A 14,982-nucleotide genomic window follows, 5' to 3' on the forward strand; every position below is an offset into this window, starting at 1 on the left:
TAGTGAATAATATTCCACTATCAATTGATACAGTAAGTCGACGAATTCATGAAATGGAAAATTCCCTAAAAGGGACACTTATTCAAAAAATAAAATGCACAGTAGGTATTTCGCATTGCCATTGGATGAAATTACTGATGTAACGAATTTTGTTCAATTATTAGTTTACATGCTTTTCAAAGAAGATAAACAAATTGCCGATGGGTATATTGTGAATCCCTTCATGATAGAACAACTGCAAATGAAATTTTCAAAGTAATTGACAATTTTATGCCTGAGAATGATATTCATTGGAATAAGTGCATTGCCATATGCAGTGATAGAGCTCGGTCTTTAATGGAAAACATTCAGGTGTTATTTCTCAAATAAAGAAAGTCGCAACTGAAACTAAATTTACTCACTGCTCCATTCATCATGAAGCTTTAGTAGCCAAAACAATCCCCGAAAACCTGAAAATCGTTTTGAATCAAGCTGTGAATATTGTTAATTTTATGTAAAGCTGAGCTTTAAATTCAAGAACATTTACAATTTTATGCCAAGAGATGGGCAGTGAACGTGAAACGCTTTTGTTACATTCCAAAGCAAGGTGGTTATCCAGAGGTAAAGTTTTAAATCTTCTTTTTGAATTACGATAAAAAATTTAAATTTTCATCTGTGACTCCAAATTTGAATTGCAAAAATGTTTATTTAGTGAATTATGGTTGGCGTGTTTAGCGTATTTAGTTGATATTATTGGAAAGTTAAATGAATTAAGTTTAGGATTACAAGGATAAAATTTTAATTACTGATAGATGTACACTGCTAAAAAAAAAATGGGACAGTGCTATATCTCCCGTTCTAATGGGCCGATTGACAAAATTCAAACTGCGTTTTTCATGTCTCGAAAGCGCGACTTAGGATATATATTAGATTTATATATAGCACTATTCTAACAGAGGTATTTTGACCCAAAATCGGACTTTTTCTGAAATAACATAACAATTTTATCCATATTTCGATTCTACGACTCAAATTATGCCAGAATACCAAGTTTTGTAAAAATCGTACGAGTAGTTTTTAAAATATTAGCTCTCAAAATTTTAGCTCCTCAATGTTAATTGAATTTGGCAAATATTTATTAATATCTCTTTTTTTATTAAATGTTTTTGATTTTTTCTCTCGCATTTCGAAATTTAGGTTCATTCCAAATAAAATTTGGCCATTTTTTGTGTTTTATTTTTTAAATTTCTATTTTTAAATAATTTTTATAAATTTTTCGAAAAACATTTCCAACTATAACCTATAAAAGTTTTACCACCATTTTAAAGTAGGTGTATTTTTAAGCATATCTGAAAAAAATTAGACTTTTTTATTCAAAATTTTCTAAGATATACATTAATTTACATATTTTCGAGTTTTGAAATTTGGTTTTGATCTTTTTTTTTGAGCGATAATAACGCCAAATGTGGTCTATGGATTTTTGTTACAGTGAATTGCCACAGCTATTTTTAACCTTAAATTTCAAGTAAAATTTTACGGAGAATTAATTATATGACATTTTTTCCCTCAATGATGCATAATAAATATTTATTAATACTATATGAAAAGCTATTTTTTTAAATTATAGGTGATATTATTCAAATTTTTAACTATTTTTTTAAAATTTCTCTCTATCTTCCTTTTTTTAAAAAAATAAAGAGTAAATTTTTACCTTCGGCGTTTTATCGTCTGCTACTTTACTTCGTTTAAAATGAATTTTCATTTGATATTTATTTGAATTTTATGACATTAACTGCATAATTTATTTCTAAACAAACTGATGCTTTTGAAGTGGCCGAAAGAGCGGATGATACTATCGTCCACATTTTTAAAGCACAGTATATTTTTATAGGAACATAAGATTTAGAATAATCATTTTTATAAAAGTCAAATTATGATATAAACATACAACCCTCTAGAGACTGAATTAATGGAAGTTCAATGGTTATGTAGAAATGATCTGGAGCTACTTAATGGCTGGATAAGTCAGCAGATTCTGTGGACAAGTAAGAATGATTATATAAACGACACCAACACTCTGGATTCAATTAACAACGAGGACACTATGTTTATTAAATGAATTTAAGAAGTTTTAAAACATAAAAAATCAACTCATTTTTTATCTTAAAATGTATTTTTGTGCGTAGCGTATTTTCATTATATCATTAAAATTCTAATTTAGAATGTAATTATCAAGAACTGAATCCTAATCATCAGTAATATAATAAGTAATTATTATGGTTATTAATAAATCCTTCTCATAAAGTAATTGCAAATATTTAAAAAAACTTTGTCTAAATGCAAATATATTTCTATGTAAATATTTTTATTTTTATATTAATCAAGATAGCACACGATATTATTTATTTGTACTTCAATTCTCAGTTCGTCAGTTCTAGTAGAAGTTACAAATCAATTATATTTAAATAAGGATTGGATTGGATTATTTAATTATGGCAAAGCACACGAGGGCTATCTGCCTAAAGGTAGGGATGCCTTCATGGAGGACTTTCTAAGGTAAACTGGCTCGTATACACGTTGGACATGGGGTAAACCACGAAAACGCCCATGCGGCCAGCCCGTTCGCTGGATTCGAATCTCGGACCGAACTACCAGTGTTCAGCGTCTTTACCGCTCGGTCGCTGGTGGGCTATTTAATTAAGGAATGACCATCAAAGTTTAGAAAGAGCGTACCGTAACAGCAATTCAATTATTGGCGCCGCATCTTTCATGTTACTCCCGATTGGCAAGCTGCATGATTTTTAATGAGTATTCGGGTTTTGCTAGTAACTTCACTTGGAAATCGCGCTTAAACTAGGTTAGTTGGTTATTTGAACATAGAAAGAACATGGGAGCTATTTGATTAAGATGCTTTCATAGAGAACCTTTGTAAAGAGAATCTAGAAAACTACGAAAACCAACCATGCAGCCTGGGTTAGACTTCGCAACAAACAATTGGTATTTAACAATCTTCAAATGCTAGGCAACTGGTGAGGCTCCAATTTAATATTTTATTTGTAAATATTTAAAATATTGTTGTATTCTTAGACACAAAAAAACAGAATTTAAGTTTTATTAACTCGTTAGTAAACTTCCAAGCCGTAGTGCAAATGAATATTCAATTTGTTTTGCAATAATTGTATTCACGTAATATTCTTGGAATATGAGCTAAAGAAGGAACGTTTTCGGAAGATTAAAGAAGTGTTTAAATCCAGTGATATTAGGTTTGTCGTACAAGCTTAGGATTAAAACGATTCTGCAATTGCCCGAGTAGTTGACTTGTAAATGGCTGCGAATCAAGCAGATGACTTTTAATCTTACGTTTTCAGTCAGAAAACGTATTCCAAATGTTTTGTATTGCATGACAATGCATCTTTTCATTATTCAATAACCAGTCGGAGGACCACTTGTGTTCCCAAAATAAGTATGTGTACTCAATCGTCCTGCATGTTCTTCAAATTTGTCTTCTTATGATTTTTTTTCTTTCGCCAAAACTAAAGCTGTCTCTCAAAGGAAAGTTTTTTGACATTGCATTGAAGAGACAAAAGGATTATGACATCTACTTTTAGAGGCATGTCAAAAACAGATCTCTACAAGCCTTCTCTTCCATTACATGTTGTGCAGTCAGACAAAATGTTGCATCAGCGTAAATTCTATAATCTATTTTTATTATACTCTGATTACTTTATTAACATACAGTGAATATATACTAAATCTTTTACTTCAGCTTAAGTGATTCGGAATTTTTGTCGGAACTAGGACTTTGAAGATAAGTCAAATTAAATATTTCGAAAACACAATAAATTCAAGGTCGAAGTTTCAATATTTTATTTTCGGAGGGAGGGGAAATTTTTTCACTTTCGGTCCATTATCCTAAGTCTATTTGCTTCGATTCTTTATTTTTCCATAAAAGCGAAAACTTTACGCATGGTATACATATAACTCATAGCTTCAAATTAAAATTTAATAATATACAGAGAGGTTATAATTAAAGTTCCACATTGAAACGGTCATAAAAGCAAAACTCCTGGATCAAATGTTATCAAACTTCGTAATCGTGTAAAGGAGGTCATGGGAATTTATTTTGCGCAGAAAAAAGGAAGTTCGAAACCTCATCACCAGGGGGAAAATGGCGCTATATGCAATATTGTTAAACGAAATATGGGTCGGAATCTAACTTAACCTTTTATTACGTGGGTTTAATATGTTTTATACACTTAAGAAACTTTGAAGTAGGCAAATTACCATTTAAACTTGTTAAATTCGATAAAAGTCGAGTGCGCCATCCATGTAAGTGAGAAATTTGTCCATGAAAACCACGAATTAGCGATTAGAAAATGTGAGATCGCAAATCACTCGCACAAGTACGTACAATCTGGAAATCGTTTTATTACAGATCGCTAATTTGTAATTTTTGAAGCCTGAATTCGGCACTAAAACATGAAGATACTGATTCAAAACGCTTTTATTCGATTTGGGACAAAGAAATTCCTCATATTATCTATCTAGTTCCATTGCATTCGCCTACTGAATTCGATTGCATAGCAGTCATTCCACACCGTTTAGTGTTCAATGACAGCTAAGTTTATAACTGAACCATTTTCCTATGAAGAGCTGGACCACTGTGATTGCAGCTCACTTAGAGTCAATGTTAAAATGTTTCGTGATACAGAAACTGCAGTAACTTGGCATTTTAGATACGACGATTTTTATGCAGGGCTGGGCCCCACCTCACGTGTGTCGCACAGTTACTTAGGCAACATTTCACGAATGAACGTCTTATAAGCCAACACTTCCCGTCTTCCCACCAGACCTCAACCTCTGTGACTTTTGGCTATGGGGTTATCTCAAAAGCACTGTTTATGGTGATAATCTAAACAATTTGACAGAAATGAAAAATGTGATACACTGACATGTCCGTAACATTCCTCCTGATATGCTAAGAGCTGCTGTTGAGAATGCAGTAACAGGATTTAACTTGCTTTCGGAAAATGCTGGACGCTACATTGAACATGCTTTGTAACACGTTTCGGAAAATATGAAACACATTTTAAACAGATGCTTTCGTGTTCAGTTGAACAGTTATCTTCATGTTTCTTCATGGTTATTGTCTTATTTCATTTAACAATATTGTATACAGCGCCATTTTCCCCCTGGCAGTGAGTTTTTAAACTCTTTTTTTTTTTTTTTTTTTTTTTTTTTTTTTTTTTTTCCCGCCGAAAATAAATTCCCATAACTTCCTTTACACGATTCCCAAGTTTGATAACATTTGGTCCGGTAGTTTTCCTTTATGACCATTTCAAATTGGAACTTTAATTATAACAACCATGTAAATTAAACTTTAAAAGTTTGACAGTTTCGTTCAAGTCCCAGCTTTAAAAAAATATATATAAGTATAATCTTTTATATTAATTCTTTAGAAAGAATGTTTTAAGAAGCTAATTTTTCTCTCGCGTTATAGATTGTATAAAAGAACATGATCTTTAATATGCTTTAGATCGTTTCAGCCGATATAAGAATCGGGTTACTCGGTAGTACAGAATAAACCCTGCTGGACTGTTTTATTTCTTTGTCATTTAGCAAAAAAATATTTTAATTAAAATATTTATCCTTTGGACTTTACTGTATATATTGTTTATAGTTAAAATGTCTAGAAAATGAAAAGCTGTCTTCAGCTGTAACGCAATTCATGTAATTGGTATTATAAAAAATTGACAAGAATGCAAAATTTACGGAAGTCTAGCAATCGAAAAAACTTAATTTTCTTGTGTGAGCACTGAAAATAACTGTAGAAGGAAAGAAGAAAATTAGGGAGAAAAGTAAGCAAAAATTTGCAAAGAAAATTTGGCTGTCAGACATACCAAGATGTTTCAAAAAGTTGGACGCTTTTGAATATACTTTCAGGATACTTCAAATAATTTAGGCGTTCAAAGAGAAAACATTTGGACGTGCACACCAGCAAATACCATCAATTGAGCTTGTGTTAACAGAAAAGACAAAAACGATATCATTGCAGATTAAAGTGAAGAGCGACTGGTTTTAGACTATATGGTTGTATAAATTTAAATTACGTTATAAATCATCATATCGTATCATAAATGGAGAATCCCATGATATTCTCAGTCGAATTATTTGAAGATTCAGGAGTTTATCCAGTACTGTGTGTAGATGTCACGTAAAGGCGTTTTTTTCCCCTCCTGATGAAACAGCGGCCGAGCGGTAAAGTCGCTGAACACTGGTAGTTCGGTCCAAGGTTCGAATCCCGCCAACGGGCTGACTGCATGGGCGTTTTCGTGGTTTTTCCCATGTGTAACGTGTATGCGAGCCAGTTTCCCTTAGAAAAACCTCCACGAAGGCATCCCTCCCCTTAGGCAGATAGCCCTAGTGTGCTTTGTCATAATTAAATAAACCAAAACCTCTTGATGAAACCAGTCTTTCCTTTCATCTCATACCTTCAAAATGTTTAGCATCTAAAGACTGATAAAGGCTCTGACGAAAAACTTCGTGAAGAACTTTCTAAGGGAAACGAGCTGTCATACACAGTACACATGAGAAAATCCACGAAAACGCCCATGCAACCAACCCGTTTACCGGGATTCGAACCCCGGAGTGAACTACCAGTGTTCAGCGACTTTACCCCTCGGCCGTTTGTGGGCCTTTATGAAATGGAAGGTGATAACTTTATTCAAAATGATTGTCAGAAATATCAAGATATTTCGAAAAGTTGGATGCTTTTTAATATATTTGCAGAATGCCTAAAGAAAAAGACCAAGAATAAAGTAGAATGCCTGAAGAAAAAGAGAAGAAAAAATAAATTTTTGCGTAAAATTTAGTATTAGTATTTTTTTTTTTTTTTTAATTTAAAACCTTTTAATATTATGATATTTGATTCTTGCGATTTCAAAAATAAAATGTTTGACTAAAATATGAATAACATTTTAAGAAACCAAATGTAGGATAAAATTGTGTAAAGCAATGGGCACAGTGATAAAACTGTTTAAAGCAGTGTATGCAAGTCATCCTAAGTTAAAATGTCGGTTATACATGTCTCTTATTTATATATATCTTTTCTGACCGGAACATTGAAAGGCGTGTTAACTGTGCTTTACTGTATTTTCTCTTTTAATATATGCAGTTTTGAAACGCATCGTAGTGTGGGTTAGAAAGTATTCTTCCGAAAGAAACGCAATTCAAATAAATAAAATCAAATTCTGGAAACTTTATACTAATAAATATATTTAAAATGCTAAGTTCGAAGGAATAAATAGAAAATCTTAAAACAATTATCTAAAGAGACAATAATAAAAATTAAAGTATAAAAATTTAAAAATTACATAAAATAATAACTATGACCAAAAATATATATAAAGAAAACTATTTGATAAAAAATAAACGCTCCACCTTTATTTACGCAGTTCGAATAGGTAAATAGAAATTTTTAAAACAGTTATTCGAAAAAAAAAAAAAATTGCAACTTAAACAATTAAAATGAAATTCGAAAAATAAAAAATTATTTAAAATAATAAGTTATAATTAAAAATACGAGTATAATATAAAGAATATTATTTGGAAAAAAGGAACGATGGTGACTTTTTTTCCTCTCACGGAAAAGGAAACTAGGTTGCCATATATTAAGAAGGTCGCCAAGTGAACTATTCTTGGCGCAAACTGAAAAAAAAAGCGCCAACATAAATTTGTGAATTTCTCCGTAAATTTCGCTCCAAATTTTACAAAATTTCATACGCATGTTAGAATAGTACTATATATAAATCTAATATACATCCTAAGTCGCGCTTTTGAGACATGAACAAAGCAGTTTTAATTTCGTCAATCGGCCCAGTAGAACGGGAGATATACGAGCACTGTCCCATTTTTTTTTTTTTGGGGGGGGGCAGTGTACAATAAATACAATGATAAAAACTCGAGCTAATAATCAAAGAATTCATTGATAAATAATCTCAACATATATTCTCCTGAGGATTATGAAAAAAAAAATGTATTACAAATCCATTTTATTCAGATGTACAGTGCTCAAAAAAAAAAAAAAAAAAAAGGGACAGTGCTATATCTCCCGTTCTACTGGGCCGATTGACAAAATTCAAATTACGTTTTTCGTGTCTCGAAAGCGCGACTTAGGATATATATTAGATTTATATATAGCACTAATCTAACATAGGTATTTTGACACAAAATCGGACTTTTTCTGAAATAACATGCCAATTTTTTTCCATATTTCGATTCTACGACTCAAATTATGCAAGAATACCAAGTTTTGTAAAAATCGTACGAGTAGTTTTTTAAATATTAGCTCTCAAAATTTTAGCTCCTCAATGTTAATTGAATTTGGCAAATATTTATTAATATCTCTTTTTTTATTAAATGTTTTTGATTTTTTCTCTCACATTTCGAAATTTAGGTTCATTCCAAATAAAATTTACCCATTTTTTGTGTTTTATTTTTTAAATTTCTATTTTTAAATTATTTTTATAAATTTTTTGAAAAACATTTTGAATTATAACCTATAAAATTTTAACCACCATCTTAAAGTAGGTGTATTTTTAAGCATATCTGAAAAAAATTAGACATTTTTATTCAAACGTTTCTAAGATATACACGAATTTACATATTTTCGCGTGTTGAAATTTGCATCTTTTTTTTGAGCGATAATAACGCCAAATGTGGTTTATGGATTTTTGTTACAGTGAATTGCCACAGCTATTTTTAACCTTAAATTTCAAGTAAAATTTTACAGAGAATTAATTATATGAAATTTTTTCCCTCAATGATGCGTAATAAATATTTATTAATACTATATGAAGAGCTATTTTTTAAAAACTATAGATGATATTATTCAAATTTTTAACTATTTTTTTAAATTTCTCTTTTTCTTCCTTATTTAAAAAAAATATTTGAATAAGTAAATTTTTATTTTCGGCGTTTTATCATCTGCTACTTTACTTTAACGTCGTTTAAATCGAATTGTCTAAAACTGAGAACTTTCGTTTGATGTTTATTTGAATTTTACGAAAATACTTTATGACATTAACTGCATAATTTATTTCTAAACAAGCTGTTGCTTATGAAGTGGCTGAAAGAGCGGCTGATACTATCATCTATATTTTTAAAGCACAGTATATTTTTATAGAAACATAAGATTTAGAATAATCATATTTATAAAAGTCAAATTATGATATAAACATACAACCCTCTAGAGACTGAATTAATGGAAGTTCAATGGTTATGTAGAAATTATGTGCAGCTACTTAATGGCTGTATAAGTCTGCAGGTTCTGTGGACAAGTAAAAATAATTATATAAACGACACCCAAATTCTGGATTCAATTAACAACGTGGTACGATGTTTATTAAATGAATTTAAGAAGTTTTTAAACATAAAAAATCAACTCATTTTTTTTTCCTGAAATGTATTTTTATGCATAGCGTATTTTCATTAGATGCTTAAAACTCTAATTTAGAATGTAATTTTCAAGAACTGAATTCTAATCATCAGTAATATAATAAGTAATTATTATGGTTATTAATAAATCCTTCTCATAAAGTAATTGCAAATATTTAAAAAAACTTTGTCTAAATGCAAATATATTTCTATGTAAATATTTTTATTTTTATATTAATCAAGATAGCACACGATATTATTTATTTGTACTTCAATTCTTACCGTCAGTTCTAGTAGAAGTTACAAATCAATTATATTTAAATAAGGATTGGATTGGATTATTTAATTATGGCAAAGCACACGAGGGCTATCTGCCTAAAGGTAGGGATGCCTTCATGGAGGACTTTCTAAGGTAAACTGGCTCGTATACACGTTGGACATGGGGTAAACCACGAAAACGCCCATGCGGCCAGCCCGTTCGCTGGATTCGAATCTCGGACCGAACTACCAGTGTTCAGCGTCTTTACCGCTCGGCCGCTGGTGGGCTATTTAATTAAGGAATGACCATCAAAGTTTAGAAAGAGCGTACCGTAACAGCAATTCAATTATTGGCGCCGCATCTTTCATGTTACTCCCGATTGGCAAGCTACATGATTTTTAATGAGTATTCGGGTTTTGCTAGTAACTTCACTTGGAAATCGCGCTTAAACTAGATTAGTTGGTTATTTGAACATAGAAAGAACATGGGAGCTATTTGATTAAGATGCTTTCATAGAGAACCTTTGTAAAGAGAATCTAGAAAACTACGAAAACCAACCATGCAGCCTGGGTTAGACTTCGCAACAAACAATTGGTATTTAACAATCTTCAAATGCTAGGCAACTGGTGAGGCTCCAATTTAATATTTTATTTGTAAATATTTAAAATCTAAACAATAATAATAGTTAATGAGTATTCCGGTTTTGCTAGTAACTTCACTTGGAAATCGCGCTTAAACTTAGTTAGTTGATTATTTGAACATAGAAAGTACATGGGGGATATTTGGTTAAGATGCTTTCATAGAGAACCTAGAAAACTACGAAAACCAACCATGCAGCCTGGGTTAGACTTCGCAATAAACAATTAGTATTTAACAATTTTCAAATGCTAGGCAACTGTTGAGGCTCCAATTAAATCTCCAATTTAATATTTTATTTGTAAATATTTAAAATATTGTTGTATTCTTAGACACAAAAAGCAGAATTTAAGTTTAACTCGTTAGTAAACTACCAAGCCGTAGTGCAAATGAATATTCAATTTCTTTTACAATAATTGTATTCAGTTAATATTCTTGGAATATGAGCTAAAGAAGGAACGTTCTCGGAAGATTAAAGAAGTGTTTAAATCCAGTGAAATTAGGTTTGTCTTACATGTTCAAAATCAAAACGATTCTGCAATTGCCCGAGTAGTTAACTTGTAAATGGTTGTGAATTAAGTAGATGACTTTTAATCTTACATTATTCAGTCAGAAAACGTATTCCAAATGTTTTGTATTGCATGACAATGCATCTTTTCATTATTCAATAACCAGTCGGAGGACCACTTGTGTTCCCAAAATAAGTATGTGTACTCAATCGTCCTGCATGTTCTTCAAATTTGTCTTCTTATGATTTTTTTTTCTTTCGCCAAAACTAAAGCTGTCTCTCAAAGGAAAATTTTTTGACATTGAAGAGACAAAAGGATTATGACATCTACTTTTAGAGGCATGTCAAAAACAGATCTCTACAAGCCTTCTCTTCCATTACATGTTGTGCAGTGAGACAAAAAGTTGCATCAGCGTAAATTCTATGATCTATTTTATTACACTCTGATTACTTTATTAACATACAGTGAATATATACTAAATCTTTTACTTCAGCTTAAGTGATTCGGAATTTTTGTCGGAACTAGGACTTTGAAGATAAGTCAAATTAAATATTTCGAAAACACAATAAATTCAAGGTCGAAGTTTCAATATTTTATTTTCGGAGGGAGGGGAAATTTTTTCACTTTCGGTCCATTATCCTAAGTATATTTGCTTCGATTATTTATTTATCCATAAAAGCGAAAAATTTACGCATTGTATACATATAACGCATAGCTTCAAATTAAAATTTAATAATATACAGCGTTGTTATAATTAAAGTTCCACATTAAAACGGTCAAAAGAGGAAAACTACTGGATCAAATGTTATCAAACTTGGTAATCGTGTAAAGGAAGTCATGGGAATTTATTTTCCGCGAAAAAAAAAAAGAAGAGTTCGAAACCTCACCACCAGGGGGGAAATGGCGCTGTATGCAAAATTGTTAAACGAAATATGGGTCGGAATCTAAATTAACCTTTTGTTACACGGGTTAAATATATTGTATACGCTTAAGAAACTTTGAAGTAGGCAAATTGCCTTTTAAAAGCGTTAAATTCGACAAAAGTCGAGTGCGCCATCCGTGTAAGTGAGAAATTTGTTCGTGAAAACCACGAATTAGCGATTAGAAAATATGAGATCGCAAATCACTCGCACAAGTGCGTACAATCTGGAAATCGTTTTCTTACAGATCGCTAATTTGTAATTTTTGCAGCCTGAATTCGGCACTAAAACATGAAGATACTGATTCAAAACGCTTTTATTCGATTTGGGCCAAAAAAACCTCTCATGTTATCTATCTAGTTCTATTGCATTCGCCTACTGCATTCGATTGTATAGCAGTCATTCCACACCGTTTAGTGTTCAATGACAGCTAAGCTTATAACTGAACCATTTTCCTATGAAGAGCTGGACCACTGTGATTGCAGCTCACTTAGAGTCAATGTTAAAATGTTTCGTGATACATGAACTGCAGTAACGTGGCATTTTAGATACTACGATTTTTATGCAGGGCTGGGCCCCACCTAACATGTATTGCACAGTTACTTAGGCAACATTTCACGAATGAACGTCTTATAAGCCAGCACTTGCCTTCTTCCCACCAGACCTCAATCTCTGTGACGTTTGGCTATGAGGTTATCTCAAAAGCACTGATTATGGTGATAATCTAAACAATTTGGCAGAAATGAAAAATGTGATACACTGACATGTCCGTAACATTCCTCCTGATATGCTAAGAGCTGCTGTTGAGAATGCAGTAACAGGATTTAACTTGCTTTCGGAAAATGCTGGACGCTACATTGAACATGCTTTGTAACACGTTTTGGAAAATATTAAACACATTTTAAACAGATGTTTTCGTGTCTTATTTCCATTAACAATATTGTATACAGCGCCATTTTTACCTTGGGGGTGTGTTTCTGAAGTCTTTTTTTTTTCGGCGGAAAATAAATCCCCATAACCTCCTTTACACAATTCCCAAGTTTGATAACATTTGGTCCGGTAGTTTTCCTTTTATGACCATTTCAAATTGAAACTTTAATTATAACGACCATGAAATTAAACTTTATAAGTTTGACAGATTGTTTCAAATCCCAGCTTTAAAAATATATATATAAACATAATCTTTTATATTAATTCTCTTAGAAAGAATGTTTTAAGAAGCTAATTTTTCTCTCGCGTTATAGATTGTATAAAAAACATGATCTTTAATATGATTTAGATTGTTTCAGCCGATATAAGAATCGGGTTACTCGGTGGTACAGAGTAAACCAGGCTGGACTGTTTTATTTCTTTGTCATTTAGCAAAAATCTTTTAATTAAAATATTTATCCTTTGGACTTCGCTTTGAACTTTATTTATAGTAAAATGACTAGAAAATAAAAAGCTGTCTTTAGCTAAAACGCAATTCATGTAATTGATATTTTAAAAAATTGACAAGAATGCAAAATTTATGGAATCCTAACAATCGAAAAATCTTAATTGTCTTGTACGAGCACTGAAAATAAATGTAGAAGGAAAGAAGAAAATTAGGGAGAAAAGTAAGTAAACATTTGCAGCGAAATTTGGCTGTCAGACGTACCAAGATGTTTCAAAAAGTTGGACACTTTTGAATATACTTTCAGGATACTTCAAAGAATATAGGCGTTCAAAGAGAAAGCACTTGGACGTTCTAATAATTTTGTGCATCTCCAAATCAGATGATGGTGGTTCAGTGGGTTTACTAATTTTAACACTTTTACATTTTTGACAATATTTAATTACTATATACAGAGCGTATTCTTAGGCCGCCGCCTTCAACATGAACAAACTTTATTCTCTACAACTAAGCGAGCAACAGCGCCCTCTAGCCTTTTTCTTCAAATTACACAACACTCCCCACCTGAACTCGGTGGAGAGTTCATCTTTCAATAATATATTCTAGAATATTCAATTAATATTTTGACAATAAATCCTGGAGAAATGGTTAAATATAACAAACATGCATACATAATTATAAGCACATAAAATTTTACAAAACATTAAATGATACCTATCAGCAAGGTCAGGAGAATCAAACCTAAAAATACAAAATACAAACATTAGTTAAGTTCCATATTATATAACAATTGTATAGGCCTTTTTAAGGTACCAGTAGGTGTTTTAATTATGCAAGATCTTATTTTACCATCTCTGCCTGGCATTAATTCCAAAATTTTACCTATTGTCCAAAGATTTCTGGGATGTTGTTTGTCGTCATGAATCAAGACAATATCCTTGATTTTAAACTGAGATGCGTTAGAGTGTGGAGGACAAATATTGGCAGATCTCAGATTAAAAAGATACTCTGATCTCCAACGCTTCCAAAAATGATTTAAAATATCTTGATGGTATTTATATCGTTTAATAATTGAATTTCTTGATCCAATCAAATTATTTGATGTTATTTATTAGCAGGCAGAGATAGCAATCGTCTACCAACCAGAAAATGAGAGGGTGTTAGTGGAGAAGGTTCATTGGGATCGGTAAACACGTAGGTAATTGGTCTACAATTAATCATTGCCTCGATTTCAATGAGCACTGTTTCAAGCTCTTTCACAGTAAGGGATGATCGACCAATAATTTTTCGCAAGCTGGATTTTATGGTTCGTGCCATACGCTCCCAAAACCCTCCCCACCATGGACCCCTCTCAATAATAAATTTCCAATTTATGCCTCTAGCAGAAAATAATTCTTTCACAGATGAGTCACTCAAAGTTTTAAAAATATATTTTAGTTCTTTATCAGCTCTTTTAAAAGTTTTGGCATTATCGGAGTACACGGTGGTACACAGTCCTCGGCGAGCTAAAAATCTTCGGAAAGCTAGCAAAAAACTTTCAGTGCTGAGATCAGTTACTATCTCTATATGTAAGGCATGAGTGACCGCACACGTTAACAACAGCATGTAAACTTTACCTTGCCTGTCTTTCGTAAAAAACGGACCGGCGAAGTCCAACCCGGTCACAGCAAATGGAGGCGCCTCTTGGATTCTGTCTGGAGGAAGTGGAGCGATATCCTGTACCCCAGGACGAGCACTATATCGTTTGCATATCACACATTTGCTGATGATAGTCTTAACACGCTGTCTTCCCTTAATGATCCAATATTTGTCTCTGATCTGAGTTAGTGTCGAATTAACTCCAGCATGGAATACTCTTTCATGCGAGTC

Source organism: Stegodyphus dumicola, chromosome 10 (genome assembly GCF_044657685.1).
Source record: "Stegodyphus dumicola isolate Sdum_Otavi_A_Nest chromosome 10, ASM4465768v1".
NCBI classification, from domain to species: Eukaryota; Metazoa; Arthropoda; class Arachnida; order Araneae; family Eresidae; genus Stegodyphus; species Stegodyphus dumicola.